Source organism: Leptidea sinapis, chromosome 20, assembly GCF_905404315.1.
Source record: "Leptidea sinapis chromosome 20, ilLepSina1.1, whole genome shotgun sequence".
NCBI classification, from domain to species: Eukaryota; Metazoa; Arthropoda; class Insecta; order Lepidoptera; family Pieridae; genus Leptidea; species Leptidea sinapis.
In genome coordinates, this window is record NC_066284.1 from 2,710,617 (window position 1) to 2,737,950 (window position 27,334).

Below are 27,334 nucleotides of genomic sequence, written 5' to 3' on the forward strand. Positions count from 1 at the left end.
GAGTTACTCTCCAAAAAAATTTCGCGCAGCGTGGACTGCAGCTTCGCAACCACCTTTGCAGCCGAAACCCAACTGAGTTGGAATGAATTCAGTTGATAGGAAAGGAGAAATATGTTTTTGACAACACAACAAATTTTTAAAACAAGGCGTAAAAATGTGCAGCCCACGGCTATAGGACGAATACTTTCTTAAGAGCACATATATTCGCACCATATAAAATTTCGGTAATTTCGCGGATGTCAATGAGCACCCACTTCTGTTGCTCATTGGTTAAAATTGAATGAATAGTAATCAACGCGCTTTAGTAGAGTACGCTCGGCTTGCTGTGAGGTTGTGTAACGCGGAGCATATGACTGGTCACGTGAGTATATCTGCGGTCTTCGAGAGAACGTGACGATGCTTGTACTTCGATGAGATGACTACTGGTGATCTGCATGTACTTCGATGAGATGACTACTGGTGATCTGCATGATTCTATGACTTGATGTACAGCATTATGAAATGGTTCTTATAAGAGCTAATATTACGGTATATAAAATAATATGTTCTTTTAAGAACGAATCTTTCGGCATACGCTTACTACAGTTAATATGCACGGTTTATATTTCTACGATCTATAATGCTACGAGGGTATTACGTTACAAGTTAGATATTAGACATTTATATATTAATTGATGTTTTTGGTTGTAGGTACAGGTACAGTAGCACATAATGCACCAACAATTTATTCAAAATAACATAAAAACAATATGTATCGTTAATAATGAGAAATAGATACTCGTTTTAAATTTATATGTACCTGTTGTACATAGGACGGTTTTTTAGATATGTATTTTTATTTGACGAACTGTACTCAAACGATTTTTGCATATTTTGAAAGGTCAATTATTTAAGTATTCATCACTAAAATATCAAAAAAATTTAACGTCGATAACTCCAAACACCGGCTTAATGGAAGTAAGTGACTACTTCAAATTGAATAGTCAGTAGTGACGTACAGAACGGTACATAATACACTGGACAATAGAATTTAACATCGCGGGAGTTTTTGAAAGCAGCCTTATGGCCTATGGTTTGGTATGGTACACATAGTGCTAAGGTACAACAGGTTCCCCTACGTTTATTTGACGCTTTACAAAGTCGGCAACGATCTTGTAATTCCTCCAGTATTACAATAGAGTATATATAGGCTGAGGTGATCACTTACCATCAGGTGACCCGTATGCTCGCTTATTGTCCTCATCTTTAAAATAAAATTGACGATATTAACGAAAAGCAGACAAAAATTTTATGACATTACATTTTCCAAAGAAAATATGAAAATATAATCGTGTAATCTCTGATAGCATAATCAAATCATTTTCTGTATTGTTTATCTCGGATTAAGCCAACCGTTGGTCTTAGTTGCACCATCTATTATTGTTTTGTCATTTTACTTCACAGTGACAATTTTTTGTATACAAAGTATTCGCACGGGTCACCTCGTCAATCTCCGTAAAAAGTGGACAGAGATTGTCAACAGAAAAGGTGTTACAACACGGTAATGTCATGCATTCAATCCTGAAAAAATAATTAAAAGTAATTGCATCAGACACCATACTCGCCCGAATCGCCGGGTTTCGATACATCGGAAATCCATTTATTCCGATCGGTACAACACTTTGTAAGAGTTGTAACGATGGTAAATAAATATTCTAATTTTTGGCAAAAAATTCGTTCATAACTAAATGAGTTCTTCAAAATACACAAAACCAATTGATTTTAAATTTATCGAACCGGTATTTAAAATATGCATACAAGATAGCTGATAAGGAGCCTGAATACTTCAGTGAACAAAAACAGAAAATTGTTAGGAACTTAGGTATGTGTTAAATTAAAATTAAAAAAACTCCAGTGAAATGAGGTCCCATAGGAGTATTTTAAGATAAAAAAAATATATATACAATACCTTTTACAATCAAGATTAAGGGTTAGTTAATCATAAGTAAAAAATAATATGACTAGAATTTAACAAGGTTTTACAAAGAATTGTCCCAAAGTTATGGGACATGAAGGGAAAGTACCTTAAATATCGTAGATAGGATATTTTACTGAAAGAAGACTTTATGTTATTTTTAAAAGTATGTAATTCTGCATTCAAAGATTTTCTAAAAATTACTTGCCTCGTCTGGGAATCGAACCGACTTAAATGTAAAAAAACACCCCTACTTTTATGACATGTGTAAATTAATTGATAGTTCGCCCATCTCACTGTTGGTCGTACCTGCCTCCTGGTTCCATCTCTAGGGTACCTAATCATAACTCTCTTGCTCCATTTGTCTTTTTTAATGAAATAAGGACGAGACGAGCAGGACCAGACAGGCAGGATCAGCTGAAGCTGATGGTAATTCATACGCCCTGGTGACATAAGATGTTAAGTCTCAATTGCCCAGAAATTTCACCAGCTACGGCGCCCTTCAGATCGAAATACAGTAATGTTTACACATTACTGCTTCACGGCAGAAATAGGCGCCGTTGTTATACCCATAATCTAGCCGGCATCCTGTGCAAAGGAGCCTCCCACTGGTTTACTGTTGTGCTACGTAGCATGTACCCAATCCAGTTCAATTTCTAGTGGTCAATGCGAGTAATGATGTCGGTGATTTTAGTTTTATTAATTCTTATTTTTTATTTTGTCCCGTAATTTATATCTCTCTCAACTGCATGATGTCATTCGGTTAATTTATTTCGATGACTCTCTGTATGGAAGTGTTGAATGTCTCCAATTGGCTATTCAAGCTGTATTATTTACTCTAAATATATCTTCAAGACCAAAAAATTTTTCGAAACTGCTTTTGACTTGCTTACTATTTTATTTACTTTTTCGAATATTGAGTCATGGGTGAAAAAATTGACCAATCTGATTTAATTCCATCCTACAGTTACCTATATCTGTGTATATCTATATCTGTGAAATAAGACATCATTTTAGTTTTAGTAGCAGTTAAACTAAACCAAAAAAACATTAAAAAAAAAGTGCGTACACCTTCCTTAAGGGCCGACAACACTCCTGTGATTCCTCTGGTGTTGCAAGAGGATGTGGACCGCGGTGATCACTTAATATCCAGATATTAAGTGATCACCGCCGTCCACATGTGATGTGTCCACGTGACCAGTCACCCGTACGGTCGTTTGTCCTCCTTTTCCATTAAAAAAACTCATTTTGAGTCCAACTTCTCTTAAGTTTATAATATCTTATTTAATTTTTGATATTTATAGAAGCCACGTCGAGGTAATCCAACGTGGCAACATAAACCGGAAAATACTGCAAACCTTGAAACATAGAAAAATAGCGTATCAGGGTCACGTAGTCATTAGTGATGCAATTTTTACAATTTCTGATAAGGGATAAAATAGAAGGCAGGTAAAGTAAAGGATGCAGAATAAATCATGACTCGGAAAAAAACAGACAATTTTGTTTAATAATTTCACAACGGACTTGAGTCCTGCATCGTCCATTAATTTTTGGTTACAAATTTTATTTGTATAATTTATCCCAGAAGTGAGAGATATCACTTTAAAATGACAAATTGTTGAGATTTGAAAGAGTGACATCGCAAACCTTTTTCCTAATATGCTTATTGGGCTTGAGCAGGTTATCAACTGCAAAGTAGATCCTGTATATGGAGACACAACCTGAGAGTTGAACAAGACATACCATGATGCGTCGCTCGGACGGTTGGCTGAGTTGGTAAAAGCGCTCGGACGCAACCCGAGAGGCGCGGGTTCGAGTCCCGTAGCGTCCATAAATATTGGTTACAAAAGTACTTTGTACTTTTGTAAGCCAAACAACAAAACGACGAACGAAGGATTAATTTCGTTATTGTGACAGCTAACCTCCAGTAGGGGTAAAGCACTTATAGAGATATAGAATGCTTTATCATAAATTGTCATTGTTTACGATAATGAGTCCTATTATTTTGACCTATTATTTTATCTCTCATTATTTTTATTTATAGTTTCTAATCTCAATGATTATGATAATTCGTAATTAACAAGTTTATCTTAACTGACTATTGCTGATAGTAGTGGCAATAATTGATTGAATATTATTATTTTGTTCTATTCCTTACGGGTTATTGTTGTCATTGTCCGAGTGCACTTGTAGAAGTCATCCGAGTGCAATCGGATCTAAGTACTATAGCGTCCGAGTAGTCAACCGGTACTCGGAACTGAGTGCACTCAGAAAATGAAAACCCCGCTTAAAAAACGGGATCGGTTCTGTATCGGTGCACACTTCCGTTGATTTTAACATGAAATGTCTGTGTTAGCGAGTTGCATTAAATGAGGAAAGAAATATTCCAAGCTTTCACATTCTTTAAATTTCTTTCAGATACCCCAAACAGAATAGCCTAGAATATAGTTTTAAAATTTTTGTTTGTCAAAACTTGTGTTCTGTTCCTGCATTAGAGATGGCTTTCTCTCTATAGGCTTTGTTTACGTATACACTAGCATTTTGTAAGTCTATGATTTAGACCGGAAAATAGAAAATAAATATTTGTTTAAATTGTTTACATTCTTGAATTGTGTACATTTTTTTCTATTTATTACTATACTTAGTATAAGGTTTGAAAAATATTGCGTGCATATAAAGTAAACATGTCAGAAGTGAACCTGCATCGTGCATGAACCTCTTAGCTGCATATAAAGTCCTGGTACATATTGCTAGGATGACAAATGATTTCAACCGCTATTAAAGACATTACTATCACTGCTACAATATTGCTGTCTATGTAGTAATACGTCGTGCGCATGACTTCAGAATATTATATTAAGGTATACTTGCGTCATAAGAGAATCTCTGCTCTGTCTATGATCGCCTGGTACCAAAGACTGTATGATGCTACCTATCTCATTTTCTCCCACGTTAAATGGTGTTTGTCTGTTTTTACTGTCTCGCTTTTTCGTTTTATTGACTTTTAAATCACGATGCTAAGGAAGTTTTCACTCTGTTTTCACAAAGTTTGCTATGTTGTTATAAAACCTTTTTAATTGTAAGACCGCAATAGTTTTATGATTAGGTAGTTATTAAGATACACGTTATAGACCTTTTTGTTACAATCCACTTTAATGTCTTGTTTGAACGTAGTGTTGAAATTATCTTTGGTCTTGGTGTAGTTGTGTGTTTTTAGACTGCATAGAGACGTTTCATGTCAGAAAAAAAACTTTTTAACACAACAATTTTGTATTTTGCGTTGGATAATGACATGAGTCAAAACTAAAAATGTCGCAAATATTATGTCTTCAACTTTTCTAGCAATTTTTTCATAGTTTCATTTTTAAACAACGCTTTTATAGTATTTTTACAAGACAAATGTCGTTTCAATATGTAAGGATTTACTATGGGCCGTGTGATTCGTTCCACTCCGCTATTCACAAGCCCCAGAAGCTGAGAGGACTCAGAGGTAGGCATATACTTGATTTTACTTTTACTTAATTCGCTAATTTAAATCGCTGTTATCAGTCATACGATTGTCGTATTAATGATAAATAATTATTTGTCTGACAATTTTCAGGTTAAAACTTAGTATCCCGCAGCACAAATTATGAGGTTAAAAATATTGTAATTGATAGAGCTTTAGTCCACGTTTATAATGCTACCACTCTTATTACGAGGTAATGCACCGTTCCGGAGAAAAAATCATTATGACCTAACCTCAATTTACGACATTTTTAAGGGTTGGGACATTTTTAAGGTTTGGGACATTTTTATGGGGAGAAAGGAAAGGGAAACGCCTACAATTCGTTTCTGGCACTCGCCAGCCGCTGCCGCGGCACGCTACGCTCGGCTCGTGAGTTGTTTTAACTGTTCTAACATAACCTAACCTAACCAATTTTTACAAATTGTAGTGGATAGAGCTTTGGTCCACGATTATAGTGCTACTAATCTTTTACAATATTTAATACCTCCTAATTCGTGCTACGGGATACTAAGTTCAACCCAATTTTTATATTAATGAAAATAGAGTAAATTTTATAGTAAAGCAACAAAGAAAATATAATTCATAAAATTATAAACTATAATATTAGTTAATATTTATAAAGCGAATTTATTTTAAAATATATCGGACAAATAAATAATAGTTATTCAAACCATAATCGTATGATTTAAAAAAAACCGTAAATCGGATGAATAGACACTTCCAATTTAAATTCTTATATTTCTTATACATTATTAAGGATGCGATTACTTATTATAACAGTAATCACGACCATCATGTTCACGCAGCATCCTTACACAAACAATGAATTCAAGCCTGTAATAACAGGCATTGTAAAATACTCTGACTTAAAAGAGTGGCCCTTGAGTTTCTTGTATGTTCTTCTCACGAGCTATATTTTTTTCTAACATAATATGGTAGAATCAGTAATTTCAAAGAAATATATATAGTGACGATTCAAAAGCGCTTAGTTTATGCCTAACTGAATAAAGATTATTTGACTTTGACTTTGGAGAATCCTTGTTATAGAAAATATCTGCAATCCTCTAGTATTCGGTGTTACTTTGACGTCTGTTTGACTTCAACTGGGTAAGAACAAAAACTTAAAAATTGTACCAGTCTATCAGTGGAAGGCTTCTTCGTACACGGTATCACACTAGCTTTTCATTCTACCGTGAAGGAGTTAGGTGCGAGAATTATCATTTTGATTTGGAGGGCGCCGTTTCTAGTGCAATTACTGAGACTTGGGCCTGCCACTCGATCGACAAGCGGCATGGGAAGTAGCGAGGAATGGAGGGAGAGACGTAGTGTGACAATAATACTCGTTATGTCGGTCATACTCCATAACGAGTATCATGCTCCACGTCGTTAGCACCGCTTCTTATTTTTGTCGGTTGTTTGAGCACGAGTCAAAGAAACAATTGCGAAGCGTCGCGATTAATTGCACGAGTAGACCATGTGTGGACATAGACGGCGCCATTGCGGTAGGCTGAGGAGCATAGCAATGAGCATATCAAATCAAATCAAATCATTTATTTATAACACCATTGTTACAAGTCAAAGAAATAAGTCTATTAAAAATTCTAATTCTCATTTTAGATAGGTAGGGAAGTACCTAAATCATAATAATACAATACATAGTGTGGCGGGTCCATTGTGTCTCAAGATGACGACCGCAATTGAGATGGCGCTCATAATTTTGTGTTCTTCAAGAATACAGAGCGGAACTGCATTGAAATAGCAGGGTGTAAGACTTACCATCTGGTGACAAATTGACAGGCATTGGGACTCACTTATTGTAGGTGATTTCACTAATTACCTGAAGTGCATCACTAATCGAGATATTTTTTTACTTTGAAATAGAGAGGTTGAGAAGCATAACTGACTGTTCAGTGTACGTGAATCGTTGCACCCTTAGAACTTATGCCATCTGAAATTGCTCGGATAAGAATACATGCATAAATACACCTGAAAAATGATTGCAGTCGAAAGCCGTCATTGCTTAGGAAAACCAACTGTTCAGACCTCCAAAGAAATAATATCTTAATACCATAGTGTCTTTTTAAAACTGGTTAGGATACGATGTACCTACGATCAAGTTCGGTCTGAGTATTACAACCAATTCGGCAATAGTTCAACGTGTATCGAGCAATGAGACAGGTTTCAGAACAATCAGTGATAATCAACGCTCGCCGCTCGTCATATTAATGGCGCTCAAAGGGCACTGTATTTATAGAAAACTATTGTTCAATGGATAGTAAGAACTTGGTAGTTTGAGAGAGCTTCGGTGAATCCTAGTGAACCCCGGTACGATATGCTTACTGCGTTACTTTGAAGCTGACTTGGCTTCAATTACATAAGAATTGTATATGGTTAAAGCATTGAAACTTCGACACTCATCTTTTAGGATATCTTACGAATTCTTATGGATATCAGTTCGCAAATAGTAGCGACAAATTGTTGTAGCGGCTGCAAACCTGCAACAGCTGTTCTATTAAATATTCAATCCAATTGAAGATTTCCCTTACAAGGCGGATTACTAGCTTTATCAAACTTCTCACTGAGTGTTTTTGTTCGTCAGAAAAACTCCAAGTACTTGGATTCCGGGTAGATCTGATACCGGTGGAGTATATAAACTATTGTATGGTGGAAATGTGTGATCATGAGGTATGTGATAAAAAAAAAACTATTTTATTTTATCGGCCTTACAAATAAACTTAGTATAAAGTTATACGTGAGAAGACACCAAGAATATGTAAAATGTTTACAAATAGACATTTAATGACATTTAAATGATTGGTTTATTATGACGTATGACGTTTCCCGCGTTTATTTGCAAAGCTGCCTGATATTAAACTTCTGTTAAACTTCAAAATTATCATTGTATTGACAGTGTTGCAATTTCATAACTTATTCTCAGGTATAACTTTATACAAAGTTTACATGTAAGGCCGTTAAATTTTATTTTGTTCGAGAGTTATTACTCGATGAAATACACCAACCAAGAATTGCAAGGATGTTTTCATTCTTTAGCCATTCCTAAACAAACTAAAAACCCGTTTAAGTTTACAATGACATTGATATTTTATTCAAGGCATCATGTGAGCTACGAATGACCTTTAGTCATTTTACGTGGATTAGGTATATACATTTATAAAACAGCCGGGTGAAAACCGGTATAAAAGTCTGTGACTCTCTTTAGGAATGCCTATTTCTTTTCTCTATCTAGTACCTACCCGAGATTGCCTAAAACATGATAAATTTTTTTCATGTTATCTTCTACATCATCTGAGTTGCAATGTTTCTATCTATATATTATGGGTAGTTCTATTCTCTCTTGAATAGAGCATAATATAATAACCTCCTTGCGGGATTACAGAGTGCAACTTTTTTCACATGACAGCCAGAAGCTTTTTTTTAATTAGACTTTAAGAGTAAAGATAAAGCTTAGTGTATTTGATTAGGCCTTAAAAGAGTACGAGTTCCGGGGTGGAACTAACGCAGCAGAATAGGATGGAGTTTGTTGCCTCAAACCTGAGAAAAACGGACGTCCTTTGTTGGTTTGAGGCATACCTTTTGGAATAAGTAATATCACATCCTATTTTGAATAAAATTATTTGAATTTGAATTAGAGGTAGCTTGCGAATAACAATGCTGTTGAGAAAATACGGCTTATGAACGCACCTCGCATTTTTTTAATCACTTAAGTAGAGGAAACTCCGAATTGTAAAACAAGCCACTAAGGTAAAATGTTCTATTGAATGCGTTTCTAGAAACGAATTCGAATCAAACTGCTATTTTTGGCCAAAATGTTGAGTATATAGTAAAGTATGCATTTATTCATGACAATACAAAACATATTATATACATTAACAGTAAAATAAACTAATTAAAAATAGGTGTCGTGAAAAGGACACCCACTTAGCATTTTCGAAATTGTAATAAGGATCACCCTAATTCCTACCAAGTCGACCTGTTGACAGCAGCCGTAGACGGTAGACAACACGGTTATTTTGTTATAGGTCTTAAATGTGACCGTCTTAAAATAGTATAACTTGTATACTCGTCAACTGATCTTACTCTATGGTAGCGAAAGGTCTCATAGAGCTCGAGAAAAAGTTTTATATCACTATCTACAGGACCAACATTAGGATTTTTTTTTTTTACTCAAAATAGGATTTATAATCATTGAACGTCAAAATCTACCACCCATTCAAAAGAGACTGCCTCAGACCTGAGAAGAATGGGCGCAAGAAACTCAGCGGGCTTTTTTTTTATATAAAATATGGATTACAATGTAATATCGTACAAAAAACATTAATAATTAAAGAGCCTGAGGGTGTTCGCTTTAATCCCAGTCCGTGATGTCATTAAGAAAATCGTTTATGCTATAATAACCTTTCCCACACAAACGTTTTTTAATAATTCTTTTAAATTTCGTAACACATTTGTTTTGTACATTTTCTGGGATCATATTGTAGAAGCATATACATCGCCCAACAAAAGACTTACTAACTCGACCCAACCGAGTAGTAGGCATAACAAGTTTGTTTGTTCCTCGTGTTAACATTATGAATGTCACAGTTTCTAGAAAATTCCTCAATGTGCTTATGAACATACAAAACATTATCAAAAATGTATTGAGATAATTAAATCCTCCGACCTTCACCGCACTCCCCGACCTGGCCCCAACCGACTGTATTTTTTTCCACGATTTGTACATTTTTTTTTACATGTATAATTTATTTTCCAGAAGGTCCAGGTCCCCCAATTTCTATCGCAAACCTTCCCATTATACGATAGAAATGTCACTATTAAGTATATTTTATTCTGTGGAAATGTACATATGATATTTTTTTTATAAAACTATAATAATATTCAAAGCTGTTCGGTATTATCGGTGTTTATATATTTTCACTTTTATTATACGTATACATTATATATTAGTATATAGTGTAGTAGCATTATTTAGTACTTAGGTACTAAATAATGCTACTACTGGTAACTACTAACTAGTAAGGGAGCTCAAGTAATGTGTAGGTTTTCAACTAGTCATGATGGCACAGATCAAGTGAAATAATTATCCGGTTCACGCAAAAACCCGTCTTCCATGAGCCTTGAGCGACCGAATTGCATTTTCTTATGTAGAGTAAGTCCTAGCATTTATTTATTTAGATTCTCCAGTGATCATTACAATATAACATTTATAATTATGATAATTTAAAACTACCCTTTTAAGGAGAATACCGCATGCTAAAATAAATGTGAAATAGTTTAAGTTTTTTTTATGAAAATAAGGGACGAGACGAGCAGGACGTTCAGCTGGTGGTAATTGATACGCCCTGCCCATTAAAAAGCAGTGCCACTCAGGACTCTTAAAAACCCGCAAAATTCTAAACGGCACAACAACTACGCTCGTCACCTCGAGATATAAGATGTCACTAGCTACGGCGCCCTTCAGACCGACACACAGGAATGCTTACACATTACTGCTTCACGGCAGAAATAGGCGCCGTTGTGGTACCCATAATCTAGCCAGCATCCTGTTCAAAGGAGCCTCCCACTGGTAAGTTATAAAACAACCATTCTATGATGTAATGAAATTAGGAAATTAACAAAATCTACCAAACAAGTAAAGATATGTGTACTTACTAAACAATTCAAAAATACAACTTACTTATTTATTTATAATATATAATTTTTTATTTTTGCGAAACCTTGGCAACAAATCTCTGAATGGGTCTAAGCATAATTTATAATCGCGACATAGGTTGTTGATAAATTGATCCCCAAAATAGTTCTGCGAGTAGGTTTTTTAAATAAGTTCACAGGTTTACGTGGGCATCTAGGCACTCTAAAATTAAACATTGTCTATGTTTACAAGAAAGGAGTTGTCATAAGCGTTGTTAATACTACAGGGTGCACCAAAAGTCCGTTTACATTTGAATCGGTTGCCGCGTCTAGCAGCGGCGGCGGAGGGGGTTGGAGGGGTTACGCATTGCAAGAGCGGCCAATGGGAATTTAGTACCATGGCGTCGTTCAGCGGTAGTCAACGTGTGTTTTGTGTACGCGAGTACTATCGAAACAACGATTCTGCGACCTTAGCTCAACGAAAGTTTTGCAATCATTACAAGATACGAAACAAAAATCAAGCTCCATCAGGTGTGTTAATTAAAAAATGGGTGCTCATGTTTGAGAAGACGGATTCAACAATGGATTTACCTCGATCTGGCCGGCCTAGAACGTCGAGAGACCTCGAAAACGTGGAGCGAGTAAAAACGTCTGTTCGTGACCAACCTGGACTTTCAACTCGAAAGCGGTCTGCTGTCCTTAACGTGCCAAGATAATGATGCATTCTCAAGAAAGATTTAAGTCTATATCCCTATAAAATCCAAATGGTGCAGGAATTAAGGCCTCAGAACCATGCCACTAGGTTGCAGTTTGCGAACGAAATGTCTACCATTTCGTACGATTAGTACCATTACGTACCTAACGATTCACCAGTTTTACAAACATTTTTTTCTCAACAAGGCACACTTCCACCTAAATGGGCATGTTAATAGACAAAATTGTCGTTATTGGAGTGACACTATGTCATGGTAATCAAAAACCCCTGCATTCCAGCCAACCAACCCAGTAACTCTTGACAAATTAAAGGACTTGACAATTCGCACAGAAATCCAAAACATCTCAACAGAAACATGTAAAGCTGTTATCGAAAATTTCCGCTCTAGATTACAGCAATGCCAGTATAATGAAGGATTGCATATGGATGATGTGATTTTTAAGAAATAAATTCCCCTTTTGTTTACTATTGAAAACAATAAACAATTTCGATCTACTGTAATTAGTTTTTTTTTAATCATCATTCGAATTATAAACGGACTTTTGGTCTACCCTGTATTATATACGAAAATTAAATCCAATATGTCCCGTCAGAGTTAGTATATTAAAATATGTAAGGATTTCAGTGTAGGTATGTTGCGAGCACAGAATAGGCAAAAGACATAAGAATGGCCATCACGCGTAATTTGTATGGGAACCACTGTCGCCACTCCATGTTGCACTACATGCCCTAGACACGCCCTAGTCAAATAAACACAAGCATTCGCACACATACGTAACCACTAACGCAGCCCTATAATTGGTTAACACATAGATAATTGGCATACACACTCCTACTTTTGACATCTCACGCCTATGAAGTTTCATATTTTTTTAGTTAAACTGTAATACCGATAATGTTATACTTCATGGATGGGTACATGAGTAAAGTGATGTGCCACGCATAATGAACAACCCGGCTTTCAAAAATCGGTTTTGACATTTAAATCGAATATATTCTAATCATGTAAATAATAATCGATACGCATGGGTTTTTTATTCACAAAATATAAGCCTTGTCGCAACGTCAGGTGATCAAGCCGTTCAATGGGCACATGATCCCCGACATCTCGAGCAGCTCTGCGTGCAGCGTTCAAATGGTTTGAGCTGATGATGGGGTGCGCCAGACCAGAAATGACAGCAATACACCTTATTTGGCCGGACCAGCGCTTTGTAGAGCACTAGAATGTGGGCAGGCTTGAAGTATTGCCGTGTTCAATTTATTATTCCGATACTAGGCGAAGCTTTAAGGTCAAACAGCGGTGTTACGACAAATGGGGCTTCATGAGTGGTAAACGCGCAAACTCGAGTCTTGTGGGGGTAACCTCTCTGTATATCAAGACCTGGAGGCTAACAATGCCTGCCCTGATTTTGTAGAGCAGGGAGGTAATAGCAATGGGCCTGTTGTCAGCTGGATCCGAACTGTCTCCCTATTTTTTGATCGGATAGACAAGGGCTTCCATAAGTCCGGAACCGGAGTTTGAATAATGCAGACGATCATAAAATACATCACTAACATTTACGGCTAGTAAAATGCTTACCTTATTGCAAAATACCTGTGTTAAGGTTACTTACTGGTAGGTAAAATCGACGAACACAATAAATATAAATTAGAAGACTAGGAACGAGATATCCTCTTCAACAGAGTTTGTTAATAAGAATTAGTTATCAACATTAGGTACAATACCAGTAGTGGGTAGTGATGAACAATGATGATTATGATAATAATATTGAATTAGATTTAGTTTTTGCTAATATATTGTATAAAAAATAATTTTAAGTTAATAAATTTAAATTGCATATTTAAATTGAAGGCGGAATTGTTATAAAAGTACTAATAGTATATTATTATTTCGATACATAAGAAATTGTTTAAAATTAAAAAATCCTAAAAACTAACGATTGCAAGTTCTATGAGAATAAAAATCGAATATATTCAACGATTTAACATTATACTAAAAGTCGTTCAGCGGTAGTCAACGTGCGTTTTGTGTACGCGAGTACTATCAAAACAACGATTCTGCGACCTTAGCTCAACGAAAGTTTTGCAATCATTACAAGATACGAAACAAAAATCAAGCTCCATCAGGTGTGTTAATTTAAAATTGGGTGCTCAAGTTTGAGAAGACGGATTCAACAATGGATTTACCTCGATCTGGCCGGCCTAGAACGTCGACGGACCCCGGAAATTGTGGAGCGAGTAAAATCGTCTGTTCGTGACCAACCTGGACTTTCAACTCGAAAGCGGTCTGGTGTCCTTAACGTGCCAAGAACATCATTAAACCGCATTCTCAAGAAAGATTTAAGTCTACATCCCTATAACATCCAAATGGTGCAGAAATTAAGGCCTCAGGACCATGCCACTAGTTTGCAGTTTGCGAACGAAATGGTAGAGCGATTCACCAGTTTTACAAACATTTTTTTCTCAGACGAGGCACACTTCCACCTAAATGGGCATGTTAATAGACATAATTGTCGTTATTGGAGTGACACTAATCCGAAATTAAAGCATCAAAAACCCCTGCATTCACCCAAAGTCACAGTATGGGCTGCTTTATCAGCAAGAGGCATTATTGGTCCATACTTTTTTGAAGACTCAAGAGGACGTGCGGTTACAGTGAATTCCGAGCGGTATATCACCATGTTACAAAATGGAGCCACTTGTCATGCCAATGACTCGTTAAGGGCAGCTCGAGACATTTTTAGCCCAAAGGGATATCGAAAAGAGGGGACATTAACTGGCCGCCTCGTAGCCTGGATCTATCACCAATGGATTTTTTTCTTTGGGGATATCTTAAGGCTAAAGTTTACGACACCAACCCAGTAACTCTTGACGAATTAAAGGATCGTATTCGCACAGAAATCCAAAACATCTCAACAGAAACATGTTAAGCTGTTATCGAAAATTTCCGTTCTAGATTGCAGCAATGCCAGAATAATGAAGGATTGAATATGGATGATGTGATTTTTAAGATATAAATTCCCCTTTTGTTTACTATCGAAAACAATAAACAATTTTGATCTACTGTAATTAGATTTTTTTTAATCATCATTCTAATTATAAACGGACTTATGGTCCACCATGTATTTTGGTTAAGTTAAAGTGTAACTGGTGAATTTAACGTGTAACAACCTTTTTGACATACTGAATTCGTAGATAATAGTAACATTTCCCAAATATATTTAATGTACAGATTTGACTCAGTTAGAATCTTATTACTTATTATTAATAGCAAACGCCGCAAACAACGCACTCTAAACATGAACTACAAGCAGTCAAAAAACCTACCAGCGGTGAACGCATTGAATGGTTTAAGTATGGTCAATCATAGTGACGGCGCGGCTTCTACGCCCACATTACCATTTCAGTCTTTTTTTCCTATTCCGTGTATATACATATGTATACACATACTTAATATCGACATTGTTTACAATTAGGTACAACCCTATCGATACGCATGGATTCAAACATTGATATATTTGAATAATTACAAATATCTCTTGTATTGTTCTGAGTTTGTTGCACCCATTCTTCTCAGGCCTGAGGCATTCACTTTGGAATGGGTGGTAGTTTTTTTGACTTTCAATAACTGATTTCACATCCTATTTTGAATAAAAATATTTGAATTTGAAGGTTTTCGTACTTTCCGATGAAAAAGAACTTCCTTCTCGGGCTACACTACACACCAGGCTTCTTTTTCGACGCGTTATTATAGTGCATGACGGCAATTCATAATTTTCGCCGAGCTTCATACGATATTACAATAAGAGCGCGACTGTCAGCCGATCAAGCTAATTTCGTTGAAATATGGTCCGTCGATCAATACGCGGCGCGCCTGCCCCGCGCACAAGGCCATTCTAGTCTCTTTACACTGTTCTGTGGTTGCGAGTGATCTAGATTTCCCAATTGAGAAAGCCGAGTCATAAAGAAAACGCTTATGGATTCTTTCGATTCTAAGACAGTGGCAAGCGTAGTATGGTCTCCAGACGGTACCGCCGTATTCCAAAATACTGACAACCATGCTTTTATATAGGATCACTTTCGTACGACAGTTCCTAAAAACTTTGCCATTGCGAATTACAAATCCGAGCATTTTAGAGGCTCTGCTAACAATAGTCTTTATGCGCCTTGATAGTGTCTGCTGTACTTTAGATAATATGCATCTTAGTAAGAGGCATATTATCTAAATAGTATGTAGTTGTAATATTACCTTTGCATTTTGTAAAAGTTATATGAAAGCATTTATTTTTATTCTGTATCATACCATTAAGCTCGCACCATCTAAATAAACTATTCAGGTCTGACTGCAATGCGCTAACATCATCGGGACTATTGATGATCTTAAGAATTTTTAGGTCATCAACAAACAAAAATGGTGTGCAATATTTAAGGCAGTATGGAAGGTCGTTAATAAATATTTTAAATAGGAGGGGACCTAAATGCGATCCTTGGTGTACTCCTGATGTTATTTCGTATTTCACAGATTCAAATCCGTAAGCTATTACGTAAAATATCTGTCAGTAAGGTATGAATTTAACCAATTTAAAATTGATCCAGCAATGCCATATACAGATAACTTCAAGAGTAAGATGGAAATTGGCACTAGATCGAATACTTTACTTAAATCAGTGTAGTTAACATCTTCTCTTTTCCTCTTATCAACCGCGTCTTTTAATAAAACACGGTGTATTAATGAGCGACCTCCCAAGTTCCTTAATAAAAACTTATTTATGTTTTTTTATTCGCTTGGGTTTTCTCTAACATATTATATTATGTATAATAAAGACTAAAGTAAGAGTCTAAGTAGTTTGATGGCTTCTGCCGTGTAGTTAAAGCCAGAAAAAGCGAAATTGATTTTGGAATTGGAAGGTTGCGCGCGGTGTCAACAAGTACCTGCTTAGTTAACGTAAAGATAAATATTTAAATTAAAATACTCATTGGAAAGTCTTACCTTACATTTTAATCGGTAGTACAGTCACCGTAGTGCATCAATTATTATTATTCACTAATAGTTATAGTAAAACGTAAAAATATCCAATTTATACTGTGACACTGTGTGTTAGTAGTGAAGCAAACATATTAAATTCTGTGATAGTGCTCAAATTATCCTTAACAATATATCCACAGATTTCCACAATAATAAACATAATTATCACACACAGCTTACAATGTAATTATTAGCAGATCACAATAGAATATTAGTTGAAGTGTCTAAAAATACAACATAAATAAAATCTGTTGTGTATAAAGTGAAAGAAAGTGGGTACTAACAAAATACTAATCAGCTGACGGAATCCACAACAATAGTGACAAGTAGTGACAACATCAGCAATAATTTATCGCTTGCCATCAATTGAATGTAAAATTTCAATCTAAACTAAACATCGTGAATGGCCTAATCATTAACAGTGTGTTACACTGAGTCCATAGGTCACTAGTTCTAATCTCAGTAAACTCATATTCTTTTTTTTTTGTTGTGTCTTTCTTTATTTAATATAATATTTTTTTTATATAATTTATTATAATAAAATATTTTATAATTTAAATTTATAAATTGAAATAAATTTAAAAATATTAAGTATCTTCAATTCAGGCTAGGTGTGCATTGAACTTTTAAAATCTCACCTAATAAATCTATCTATAATAAACCTATCTAATATATAACAAAACCGCGCTCATCCCCCTACCACGTTGCGACAACATAAAATGGACGGCGACAATATACACAACCAGGTACGGACATCAGGAAATGTCACCCTCCGAAAGAACAATTTGCAACGCAACCGGCCGGACGAAATGCAATCACTGGTTTCAGAAATCCGCTTATTGAGAGAAGGTATGGCAAAGCTTCAAACTGAATTCACAAGCCACTTCGAGACTTTATCAGAAAAACTTCAGAACTACAATACACGTATTCTTAAGCTAGAAGAGCAAGAAAAGGAGAATTCTGTACTTAAAATAGAAGTTTCTGAGCTCAAACGCCAGCTAAACCAACAGGCTCAGCTATCTCTTAACTCAGAGCTAGAAATAATAGGTCTCCCTGAAACTCCCAACGAAAACCCATTTCACATGGTTCTAACTACAGCCACAAAGATTGGGATGAAGCTAGAAGAAGCTGATGTGAACTTTGCATCCCGAGCAGGCCCACGCCATTCCAGTGGTAAAAATGACAGTCGACCTCGTCCCTTGGTAGTATCCTTTGTTCGGAGGGCGAAGCGCGAAGAGTTTTTCAAAAATGCGAAAATGCGGCGCTCGGCCCTAACCACCAAGGACATAGTACCAGCTGGACCCGAAATGAAACTGTTTGTAAATGAGCGCCTGACCAGTACTAGCCGGCGGTTATTTCGTGATGCCCGGGCTTGGATTAAGGAGAATGGATTTAAATACTGCTGGACTCAAAGAGGAAATATATATATCAGAAAGCACGAGGGTCGAGACGGAAGCCCGGCCCATCAGATTCGTTCTCTTGAGGATCTCCAGAACTTCTCAGACAAACGTAACGAATAACTTTAGTAAAACATATATGTATTTTGTTTTTTTATCTTTAGAAATTTTGTATTTAACTTCGTTCAAAATATTTCTTTTGAATTTTAACACTCTCACTCAACTTAACTCAACACACACCCAAACAGTCACACATACTACAATATTTGAAAGAAAAAATCTTAAACAAACACTTACCTTTAAAACAAACCCCAATGTACGTGCACGTCCTCTTCCTTGTATGGGCGCTTTTACATCGTGGTATTTATTTCTTAGAAAACAAATTTATTTTATAATTATCCATTTTCTATGGCTGCTTTAGATCTTATGACTGAAATTGATAGTTCTTTTGACATTAAATGCCACATTATTTCTAGCCCGGAAGTATGTTATCCCATTATAACAAAATATACACTTAAAATTCTTCAAGTAAATATCAGAAGCATGCAGCGGAACTTTGATAATTTCTTATTGACTTTAGCTAGAATCGATATACCGTTTGACGTTATTATTCTCAGCGAATGTTGGATTAATGATTACACCACAATTAAGCAAATAAATGGTTATATAGCACACAGCACAAAAAAGTACATCAACAAATCAGGTGGGGTCATCGCTTACGTAAATAACAAATGGTCTGCGGAAGTTTCCGAACCTGATATAGCCGAAGCAAACTGTTTGAAGATAAGTGTATGCAAAGTTTTCACAGTTCTAGATATTTACCGTTCTCCGTCGTTCCCTAACACTGACAACTTTATTCAGTCCTTGGACCAGCTGCTCAAGTCAGTTAACCGACACTCTTGTCTCATACTGTCAGGTGACGTGAATATTAACATTATAGAAGAAATAACTACTGAGCAAACATCAAGTTACTTGGAAGTACTTGCTTCACATGGGCTACTGTCGTCTATCAACAAACCTACACACAGTAAAACCTGCATCGATCACATATTCGTCCCATGTAACCTTCAAGCCGAATCGATTGTGTGTACCACCGATCTTACTGATCATGCTCTAATCATGGTTGGTATCAAAACAGAACAGCAGAAAATCACAACTCAGGTGAGATCAAAACTGAAAGTAAACTACGATGATCTTAATAAAGAGCTAGAACTGCTTGACTGGTCTTCAGTTATTCAAGCAAACTCTGTTGACGATGCGGTGTCTATCTTCACGACTGCTGTATCAGCTGCGATAGCTAAAAACACCAAAACTATTAAGGTAAGTCGTTCAAAATTTTGCATCCACCCCTGGATGACTCCTGGCCTCATTAGGTGCTCCAAACAAAGAGATAAACTCCACCAAACATCAAAAAAAATTCCTCATGATGAAACTAAAAAACTAATCTATTCAAGATATCGTAACTTCTACATTAAACTCTTAAGAAATATTAAAGCTGAACACGAAAAAAAGGAACTAGTTGCTCACAAAAAAGATCCAAGAAAGCTCTGGCAAACGATCAATAAAATAACACATCGCAATTGCATAGCTCCTCCGGCGCAAGATTTAAAATACATAAGAAACAATGAGACAGAGGCCTTAAACATTTGTAATGAGTATTTTACTTCAGCTGGTCAAAACCTTGCAAATACAATACTTGGTCAAGAAAATGAAACCGAAGAATCGCTTGCAGCCAAGGTCAAAATTAACTCATCAGCACTGAGCTCAATATTTATAGCGCCTACAGATAAACATGAAGTTCTCGGTCTCATTCAGAAATTAGACCCTTATAGCTCCCCAGGTCTTGATTACCTGAATAATAAAGTCCTAAAGTCAATTGGCCCTGCAATTGCTGAACCGCTAGCGGCGATTTTTAATCAAAGCATCGAAAGTGGTACATTCCCTAAGGCATGGAAAGTTGCGGCAGTTGTACCGATCCATAAAGGTCAATCAAAGATGGAACCCAGTAATTACAGGCCGATATCACTATTAGGGTCTGTCTCAAAACTATTGGAGCGCATTGTGAACAAAAGAGTAGTCGCTTACCTTGAATCTAACTCCCTTATAGCGAATCGGCAGTTTGGATTTAGAAGGGGCAAGTCAACAGAAGATGCAGTGACTCTTCTCACAAAAGTTGTTGCCGCCCATTTAGACGAAGGAAGGGCCTGTGTAGGAGTTTTCCTAGATTTATCGAAAGCCTTTGATACAGTTTCAATTCCCATCCTACTGCGAAAAATCGAAGCATACGGGTTCCGAGGAATTATACTGGATTGGTTTACCAGCTATTTGACGGATAGAAGCCAATGTGTTAAAGTTGGTGATAAACTTAGTGACCTGAGACCAATATCCTTCGGGGTACCACAGGGCAGCATTTTAGGTCCTACTCTGTTTTTATTATATATTAATGACATAATGTTTATCCCATTACAAAATGCTGAGATCCTGTGTTACGCTGATGACACAGCTATTGTTTTTCACGGACTCTCTTGGGATACCGTTTACGAATATGTCGAGCAAGGTATGTCACAGGTATCATACTGGCTGAAACAAAATATTCTAACTTTAAATTCTTCTAAAACTAGATTTCAATGCTTTTATAAGACTTCTGCTTCATCACCAAGCCAACAGCAAAATCTTAAAATTCACAGTACAAACTGTACAAGACGTCCAGCTCAAAAGTGCACTTGTGACCACATTAAAAGAGTTAACGCAATGAGATATCTTGGAATAGTCGTAGACGAAACATTGTTTCAGAGATCACGTTGCTGCTGTCTCAACTCGTTTACGAAAATTGGTATACACCATTAAATTGCTTCGAGAGTCCGCTGAGCTTTCATTATTAAAAAGCATCTATTTAGCCCTCGGACAATCAATCATAAATTACTGCATTCTAGCCTGGGGAGGTACAAATTCCACCAACCTCATAAAATTGGAAAGAGCGCAAAGAGCTGTGTTAAAAGTCGCTTTGAGGAAACCGATTAGATACCCAACGAATGATTTGTACAGCGACGCTCAGGTACTCAGTGTTCGAAAGCTGTACCTGATAAGAGTGGCGATGCATGTCCACAAAACAGCTCTGAACTCAAAAGAATACAACACATTGCTTAGAAACCGAGTTTACAAATTGCCTGTTACTAATGTCAAAACTGCATTTGCATGTCGCTTTCCAACCTTTTTGTACCCCCGGATTTATAATAAACTGGTCCAGCTATGTAAATTTAAAGAACACTCCATCTTCAAGGCTAAAGAGCTTCTATCAAAATATTTAATACAACTATCCTATATGGAAACTGAAAATCTTCTTAAGGTACAATCCTAAAAAATACACACAATACATATACACAATACACACACTTTCATACACACAACACATATACACACAATTAATACTTGTATAGTTATTACTGTTACTTTATTTCTTTATATGATTAGTAAAATTTTAGTAATCAGCTTGTTGTCACTAGCCGCTTGTATATCTTTATTTTCTGTTAATTCTACTATTTCCCCCACGAGACAGGCAATGCCTAGTGTGGGGGTCAGTATAAAATGTTAATTTGTATATGAAAAGTGCGAAATAAATGATTTTGTATTTTTTTTTGTATTTTTTTTAATACATGATTGGATTTGGTACGGCCGAACCATCGGACGCGGTCTAGTAACGGACCATATTCGATGAAATGTCGCATTGTCCATCGCACAAAATTATTATTACCGTCCGTCCGGACTGTACAGAGTACGGCCGTACCAAATCCGACCGTGTGCTTACGCAATTAGTGTTGCTAACCCGCAACACATTAGAGATTATTGTTATCTATTTCGTGTACATGTACTTTATATTCTAAGACACAAGTAAAGTAAAAGTGCCTGCCATGACCATTTAATAGAACACAAAAAGCACGTACCCACAGGTATGAAACTCGGGCGAATTAGAACGTCAAAAATCTGTTACAGCAAAATATAATGTGACAAAAACTTGAATTAATCAAGCTCTTTCTTTTATACATAATCTAGTCCTTCTAGTAACTAATTGTTGGTTGGTTGACAACCCTTTATACCACATGAGTAAATTAACGGTAGATACCATTTAATTTACTCATGAGCATATTCAGTGCGATATTGGAAATCAGTGATAGAAATAGTCCAAACCAGTTTAAAGACCAATGGAAGATTTCATTATAATTCAACCTTCGCAATCCTTTAGTAAAGATTCAATTAATTTCCTGACTTTGTAATTTATTAGGTTGCCAAAGGTTATACCTATTATATTATTGGTTTTAAAGCAGATGTAAATAAACTTAATTATCTAATATTTTATGTATCTCAAATATATTATAATAAATTATGTAGCTTCAAAGAAACAAAAATAAATGGCTAATTTCCTCACCATTTGTGTAATCTATCATAATATAATGGTTTAGAGCATAAGTCCTATATAATAATTAGTAGGAACTGCAACATTTAATCTATTTTGTTTAGGTAGTTATTGTTCACCAGTTGGAGACTCCTTTGCATCGAATGCCGGCTAGATTATGGGTACCACAACGGCGCATGTTTCTGCCGTGAAGCAGTAATGTGTAAGCATTACCTACCGTGTTTCGGTATGAAGGACGCCGTAGCTAGTGAAATTATCTACTGGGTAAATGAGACTTGGCATCTTATGTCTCAAGGTGACAAGCGCAGTTGTAGTGCCGCTTAGAATTTTTGAGTTTTTCAATAATCTTGAGTGGCACTGCATTGTAATGGGCAGGGCATCAGCTGAACGTCCTGCTCGTCTCGTCCCTTATTGTCATAAAAAAAAATAAGAGTTTAATTTCTAGTCAAAGAGGCAAAGCCGAAGGCCTCAAAATATGAATTATATATTTTGTCAAAAGATACACAAAGTGTAACGTAACATACAAAAAAAAATGAATTGAAAATAGGTAATACTCGAAACAGGTACTTTGGCTTTACGATTGAATGCCTAAACACAATTTTATAAAATATTAATTATATTAAAATAGCCTATTAAAAGGTCGCCAAAAATGTCCGATCGGCGTTGTATATACGTATACCAAAAAAGAATATGTTTACTTCAAATTTACAGCTTATTTCGTGGCAGTAATGTATAAAATCTATTGTACCTATACGCTCCTTAGAAGCTTGGACGCGAACACGAGGCAAGAACATGTTATTTTAGCAATTGAAAGGTATATAGCAAAATAATTAAAAACGTCTAGCTAGTTACAAAATTTAAAAGTCGTCTAGCTAGTTAAAGAACTACGCAATTAACGCAATGTGTAATTGTGTGTAACCAAAAATTTTTTTATGCTTTAAAATTACTCTGTTATCATAAACCAGCTTTTGTATCATACCTATTTTTATGGAAGCGGAGGATGAACGAGCTTCTGAACGGGTCACTTGATGGTGAACGATCATGCTGCCCGAACACAGAGGCATCACATTAGTATTGTCTGCCTTTTAAATGGTAATACACGCTTCTTTTTAAGGTACCAGTTGCCGTTTCGACCGTCGGCGGCGCAACCAGTCGTCGCTACCAACAAATTATATTCAGCTCTATAGAGAGTAACACACCTGGTGTCCGTTTGGCTCCGCAACCAATTTGGTCGCGCGACTAGTTCTGTTACTGGACGCGCCACCACTAATTACCTTGTTTTGTTTTTAATGGTTTATTTTAATAATTGTTGGTTACCTACTTGCATACAATGGATAATTTCGATAGAAATAGGCTTATTATCGAAATTAAAAGTAGACTATCAAAATTAATTTGGGATAATTCCTCATCCGTTTATTTCGATAGAGATTTAAAAAAGAAATATTGGGAGGAAGTTGTATTTGTTTAGAGAACAAGAGCAAACCGTTGAGCAAAGAAGGAGCTCTTTTCCTACGTACTAGTGCAGCAATAGTGCTTCCTCCTCGAGGTCCATTACTGTCATTTTGGTGTGGTGACTCTCGTGTCTGTGTGGTGTCTAGTTTGGTAGGTTACGGACACTGCGGTGGCGCGACTGGTTATATTAAATATAGCTCTTAGAAACAGAGCGCAACCAAATTAATTTCAGTTTCGCTGTACCGTATCTAATTGGAAGAGAGTAGGTACTTTGAAATTCCCATACATTTTTGTTTACATTAATAGTTTGGCTATCCAGCTCTGATTGTTCCCAGATATTCCGCTGCAACATCAAGAACCTGTGTTTCAACATGTCACCCGAGATGGACCCGGTGTGTCGACGCGCTGTGGCTGCCGTGTTGGACTCCTCAAGCAAGCTGCTCCGGGCGCGGAACTACCTCTGGTTCCTGGCGCTCCTCGACGACCAGATGTTCAGACGGACCACGCACGCGCTCAAAGACTATTGGCCTTTTGATTATGACGATGATTTTAATATAAAAAAAGTTTATTAAAGGTTTTTTAATATTTTTATTTCGTTGGTTTTGTTTAAATAATAATCTAGACTAACCCCCTTATTCATAATGGTCCGCTAACTTTAAACAACCGGTTAGGAGTGTTTTTTCTCATTCTGACTTAGGTCAATAGAAGAGGACAGAGTGAGAATTAGCAATGCTTTAAGTTAGCAGACTATTATGAATAAAGGGGTAATTCATTTTAATAATTCATTTTGGATAAATAATAGATAGAATAATGACGAATTCAGAGATCAAGAGATGAATTGTGGTCCTTTGAGATAGGGGTATTCTCTAGGCTTGAAGTTCCCTACAGCAGATTATATTCACGAGTTGGCGGTGCGAAGATAGCCTCGAGAATTAACTATAGAGGTTTCTGCGAACGCACGGTTATGGAGTCCCAGGCATGACATGATGCGGGTGGGATTGGGCATTTTGACATAATGTGGCGGACCCCCTGAAAACGAGATCTGGAAATGTCTTGAAACGTCGGGTTAACAATAATAATGTAACTTTTACGCAAAAATCGAATGTAAAAACACAGTCAGAATTACACGCGTATTAATCATTTAAAAGTGTTTTATTTAAATGTATAAAACTCGCGTTAATCAAAGAAAATAATTACGGCCTTACAAATAAAATTGGCATAAAGTTATAACTAAGCATAAACCAAGAATATGTAAAATGTTTACAAATAGACATTTTGCTTACGAATGGTTTGTTCGGACGTATAACGTTTCCCGCGTTTATTTGCAAGGCAGCTTGTCATTCGGAAAACTTCAGAATTATCATTGTATTGACAGTTTTGTCAAAGATATTGTAAACATTTTGCATTTATAACTTTATACCATGTTTATTAATAGGCCGTTAGTCTATAGTCGTTAGTCGTTTTACGTGTTAATTTAGTAGGGAATTGTGGTATCTAGGGAGATTTCAATAAGTGGGTTGATAATTGTCAAACCATCGAATAAAACTTCAAATCAGTTCATAAGTTTTATTTAAATACATTAAAGGATGCTCATACTATTTACAATAAACGAACCAGTACAAAACCATCTAAGTAATTAATTCACATTATAAAGAATTTACAATTGATAGTTGCCCTATAAAATAATTTACAAATAAACCGACTCACAAGCTCGACTCAAACGCTCTTTATACGGAGCGGTAAAATAAATTCATAGTCTTAAGACGAGCCTCCCTGACCATCGCGATTCTAATTGGAATATTTCAATTTTTTTTCTGACAACACTGCCTCAACATAACAAAATGATCGTATAAGACATTGTCCAGAAGGGGCGAATTCGCCGCGAAACGTTTCTCGCGAATGAATGCAAGAATGCAACGCGTTAGCAAGATTTTCCATTAGGAGGCTCCTTTGCACAGGATGCCGGCTAGATTATGGCCACAACGTGAAGCAGTAATGTTTAAGCATTACTGTGTTTCGGTCTGAAGGGCGCCGAGCTAGTGAAATTACTGGGCAAATGAGACTTAACATCGTATGTCTCAAGGTGACGAGCGCTATTATTGTAGTGCCGCTCATAATTTTTGGGTTTTTCAACGAGTCCTGAGCGGAATTGCATTGTTATGGGCAGGGCGTATCAAAGTATCCTTTAGTTGTTGCCTTTACGCGCTATATTTATCGCGTAAAAGCATTGCACGACATCAACATACGCGCGTAAATCGCGTGCACTTCGCCAGACTCGACAATGGCACGTTGCGCGCGATTCGAGATACTAGAGAGTAGAGATGCCTTGTTTTCTCCAGTTAACGCGTGAACTCCAGAGCGAGTGCACGTATCGAGTGAAATGGAGCGCCAAAATTTTGGTACGGAGTGTTTTTAGCTCCTGCGTTTGTATGATCCTTCGACGCAACGTTCGCGCGTGATACGCAACAAAGAATCACCGCAATTTCGCCCCCTCTGGACAAGCTCTAAGCGTTTCCGTCGTTCGGACTAATCTAAAATCAAAACTACAAGTATTAAATATCTTTAAATTTGATAAAACATTTTTGAATACCTTCAATATGTAATTGAATATTAATATCGTTCCAAATATATAAAATAAATAATTAGTTCTTTTGTATGCCACCCGTAATATTAAATAAATACACGTTTTAACATTAACTGCAGGTGGTATACAATGGAGTTAAAACCAATTTTGATACGTTTCTCGATGTTTGCTGTGCGACTATTTTACGAGAAAATGGGTCAAGACGCAAAGGGCTTTACCCTTTGCGTCTGTATTTCAAACGACTACAGAGAGACAGCAGCCCTTGTCTTGGAAATAATGACGCTCAATTAATTTAATATTTAAATATCTTTTATCATGTTAAAGCGATTATTACCAATAACATATTCGTATCGATCAAACGCGCACGATGTTCAAGAAGGCTCTTAATACAAATATAAATATATATAATCGTTTTGATAAATTCTGCCGCTTTTGTACACTCCGAGGTGTAGTTCTGAAAAAAAAATAATCTAAAAAAACAAAAAAAAAAAACAGAGTTAGAGTTCAGCTTACAACTTGCATAATGAGACATGATGAGAATGATTCGAAAAAATGGATGAGACTTATTTTAATCCAATCAAAAGAGGAGACGGCTAACCGGATCATACGACGATACGACACTCGCCTTCTAAAATGTC

The 27,334-nt window shown here is 36.3% G+C and overlaps 1 protein-coding gene, 1 long non-coding RNA gene and 1 other non-coding gene across 3 annotated transcripts in view; 2 read left to right on the top strand and 1 right to left on the bottom strand.

Annotated features, from left to right (window-relative positions):
* The first annotated feature begins 3,712 nt into the window (after positions 1-3,712).
* Trnac-gca (transfer RNA cysteine (anticodon GCA)) lies at positions 3,713-3,785 on the top strand. The gene has a single exon. It is a non-coding gene; the product is annotated as a tRNA-Cys (tRNA).
* A 1,363-nt stretch (positions 3,786-5,148) lies between these two features.
* Positions 5,149-24,701, top strand: LOC126970277 (uncharacterized). The gene is made up of 2 exons (XR_007730595.1): positions 5,149-5,444; positions 24,448-24,701. It is a non-coding gene; the product is annotated as an uncharacterized LOC126970277 (long non-coding RNA).
* A 963-nt stretch (positions 24,702-25,664) lies between these two features.
* Positions 25,665-27,334, bottom strand: part of LOC126970231 (protein transport protein Sec24A) — a 44,583-nt gene continuing 42,913 nt past the window's right edge. The window contains exon 17 of the mRNA XM_050815999.1: positions 25,665-27,150. The gene's annotated coding sequence lies outside the window, so the exon portion shown is untranslated. The remainder of the gene's footprint in view (positions 27,151-27,334) is intronic.